A 3869-nucleotide genomic window follows, 5' to 3' on the forward strand; every position below is an offset into this window, starting at 1 on the left:
GATAATAATAATAATGGTAAACGAAAATTCAGTAATATTAATTATAATATAGTTCTTAGGCTAGCCACTTATTTCTTTAAATATATTTCAAGTTTATTATTCACAAGAGCTTTCTAAAGTGACAATCAATTATTTCTAATAATCTCCCTCTCTAATATGGAAGAACATATTATTCACAACAGGAACTAAAATATATTACAAATTGGATTGTTACAAATATAAATGCAAACATGCAAAGTGAAAAAACTAGTAGTTAAAGATAATATTGATGAGATAGGTTCAGAACAGGAGTGTAGAACAATAGCTCTTCTGTTTATAACACCCCTAATACCAATGTGTGGGCTTTCGTGAGGAAGCAAACAAAAATGTGTGCGTTCCTGCGAATAAATGCCCTGTATGTGTAAAAAAAAAAAAGAAGAAATAATAATTTGAGGGTAAAGTCAAGGCTAAGCATAAGTTTTCTCTATATCTCAAATCAATAACAATAACAGAATTAAAAGAAACAACAAATTGGAAAACATCATTACACTATGAACAGATAAAGTTTTAATGGCACTTTCTGTTGAAAAATTTTATAAAACTTTCAACAGGAAACCAAATCATAATATTCCTACCTAAAGACAGAAAGAAGCCAAGTTTTACCCACAAGATATAAATTCAGTTACCGTTCCAAATTATTTCAAAGTCTGCCTCCTTTCTCACTACCAAATGTGGAGAAAACAGTGATACAAGAAAGAAAACAGAAATGTCTGAAGTGACTTAAGACTTAGAAAGTGTTTTCCAGACTCCTTCCAATCATGAGTGCTTGGGACTCTCCTTGCTTCTCAGTAGTATAAAATATCTCTACAGGACAGGGTCTGTCCAATGGAACAAGTGATGTCTGTTTAAAAGTCCCAAATCCCATTTCTACAATTTCTGGGCAGCTCGGGCTGCCCAGCTTTATAGAAAAGGCCAGTCGTTCCAGTTATATCTCAGAAGCACAATTCACTGGACCTTGTGACCAGGTCTAGAGGAACAGTCTGCGTTAGTTACTGTTTAGGTAGAAAGCAATCATTTTCCTCACCTGACCTTCAAAAAGAAAACTAGCATTTCTGTTGATCCTGAAGGTCCGTAGCTTCAAGTTCCTCTCACAGTGATTTTATTTCAGGCATTTGTCCATTCCTGCACACCTAATCTTTGGAGGACTTGCAGGTCCAACTTTCAAGGGCTCTCAACTGTCAATTTCTGCAACGGAAGAATCAGTTACAGGTCACCTCACTTCAACAAAGTCCCAGGGTCTTTGATGGAAGCAGTGAGTTTGTTCCCATGCCTCAAGAAAAGGCTCCATTTTCTCATCCTACAAAAGGTTTTCCATCTCTCCAGTTAACTGCCACCAACTTGTGTTAAAACGCAGGTCCTGTTACAGCTGAATTTCTTTAGTTTGTTCCTGGATATAGACTAAAGAGGAGAAGTAGAAACTCAGTCTGTGTAAAGAAGTCTTGGGAAAGTAGAAAATGGTCAGTTCCCTAACTGATATAAATGCTGTTAACCTATCATTGGTGATAGAATTTCAAATGAAGGGAAACTAAATTATGCATCTTACTTTTGAAGCTAACAAATGGAAAACACATTTGTAGGCATAGCAAACAAGTAAATAATTTGCTTTTCTTTTGGTAATATCTTTGGGTGATAGCGAATGGGTTCTTTGCTACATACTTCAAAATTCCTCTTCCTTATGAAGAAGGTTTACTTTTTGTTGTTGTTGTTGTTGGTCGTGGGGCTTGAACTCTGGGACTGGGCACTCTCCTTGAACTCTTCAGCTCAAGACTAGCGCTCTACCACTTGAGCCACAGCGCCACTTCTGGTTTTCTGGTGGTTTATTGAAGATATGAGTCTCATGGACTTGCTTGCCCAAGCTGGCTTTGAACCACGATCCTCAGTTCTCAGCCTCCTGAGTAGCTAGGATTACAGGCATGGGCCACCAGAGCCTGGCAGAAGATTTATTTTGATCTAGAGCTTTAAAAATATTCTCCCGTGAGTAGTAGTGTTTTCAGAGTTACATTAGCAAATGATATGTTAGCAAATATTATGTAAGTGGAGAGGCATATCAAGTTTATGTACCAGGGACTGATATAAAATATTATTTTCTGAAAGTGAATGTTATGATCATATGATTAATCTGTATTGTACCTGTTTATGGAATTTTGCAAATGAATTGTAAAATCCTTGTAGAAGAATAAATGCTTTATATACAGAATGGGAAAAATCAAAATAGAACCTATATACCTCTCCAAATTTGAACTACAACAATCAGAACATCAGTGTAACAGTGAGGTTTTGTCACAACCGTAATCAGATCGGCAGGTGGAGCAGAATACAGCACAAAAATAGACCCCAAAAAAGATAGGAGATTGATGTATGGTGGACATGGTACTGAAGGTCAGAGGGAAAATTCTCAGAATAGACACAACCATTCATATGAAATACAAATGTTAAAATCTGTGGCAGAGTAAATCTAAAATGGGCCCTAACTTTTCCCCTTCCCTGGTATTCAAAGGCTTGTCTAATCCATCCTCTGTGTATGGATGGGGCATCACTATGACTCATTTTTAATAGAACATTGCAAAGGTGTCTCAGGTCCATGGCTATAATAGGTAGTTAGCAGTGTTTTTCTATTAACCTGTCTTATGGAGACCCCCATATGGACAGCCACTGAGGGCAGCCATTTGTCAACAGCTAGAAAAGAGCTAGGCATTTAGTCCAACAACGTACAGGTGAGCGGGTGCCACTGGCAATGAGGGGAACATGTGAACAGATGCTTCCTTCATTGTGTCTCAGACGAGATGTTATCCTACACAACAACCTGAACAGCAACGTGACTCAAAGCGCAAAGCCCACTCAAACTGCTGAGCCAAGCCCTGATTTCTGATCCGGACATTTAGAGATAATAAATGTGTGTCTCAGGTCACTAAGCTTGGGGTAATCCCATGATGGAACATCAGTAGTAATAAAAAGAAAAGTATTTCAGAGACCATAGGGAGAACATCTTTAGTATAAATAATAAAGGGAAGCACTGATTGGTTGATCTTCTTCCAAGTAAGAAAACTGGCATTTCTAATGGTATCTCATTGCATGATAAACATCCTCATCACACTAAAAATATAAAAATATATAATACAAAAAGTTATCCATGGGATTGGGAACGTAGCTCAGCGGTAGAGTGCATGCCTTGCAAGCATGAGACCCTGGGTTCAATTCCTCAGCACCACATAAACAGAAAAAGCCAGAAGTGGCGCTGTGGCTCCAGAGGTAGAGCATTAGCCTTGAAGTGAAGAGCTGAGGGACAGCGCCCAGACCCAGAGTTCAGGCCCCACGACCGGCAAAAAAAAAAAAAAAGTTATCCATAACCCATATGAACAAAGAAGAATTACTATTCATAACATTTGGTCAACATTAGTAAATTCCTATGAAAAATGGACAAAACTGAAAAAAGGGTAATATGTCTACCACCGTCATTTCATAAATGAAAGAAAAGAAAAACATATTTCTGCATGTGTGAAATTCATACACACTTGTGTTTAAAGGCATCATATTCTTAATAAGCCGAAAAACACAAACAGAAGGCAAAACTTGACATTCTTTCACCTCTCAACACAGAAAAATAGTAAAAATTCAGTAAATATCAGCTACAGGAAAAAATCCAGAATAGCAAAATCTCTCCTATAATAGCTAGGATATCTACAGTGTCCGTCTGGAAAACAACTTGGTATCATCTATAATAACTGAGAAAGTATCAACTTAATCTAGAACCTTTAGACATTGGATGCAATTATGTGTACATGTGTGTGTGTGTATGTGTGTGTAGTCCTACGAGATATACACATGATTTT

At 37.5% G+C, this 3869-nt stretch overlaps 1 non-coding gene across 1 annotated transcript; it reads left to right on the plus strand.

Moving 5' to 3' along the window:
• The first annotated feature begins 270 nt into the window (after window positions 1–270).
• LOC122119477 lies at window positions 271–400 on the plus strand. Its single transcript, XR_006149569.1, has one exon. It is a non-coding gene; the product is annotated as a small nucleolar RNA SNORA11 (small nucleolar RNA).
• The last annotated feature ends 3469 nt before the right edge of the window (window positions 401–3869 follow it).

Source organism: Dipodomys spectabilis, unplaced genomic scaffold (genome assembly GCF_019054845.1).
Source record: "Dipodomys spectabilis isolate Male_0828 unplaced genomic scaffold, ASM1905484v1 ptg000169l, whole genome shotgun sequence".
NCBI lineage: Eukaryota > Metazoa > Chordata > Mammalia > Rodentia > Heteromyidae > Dipodomys > Dipodomys spectabilis.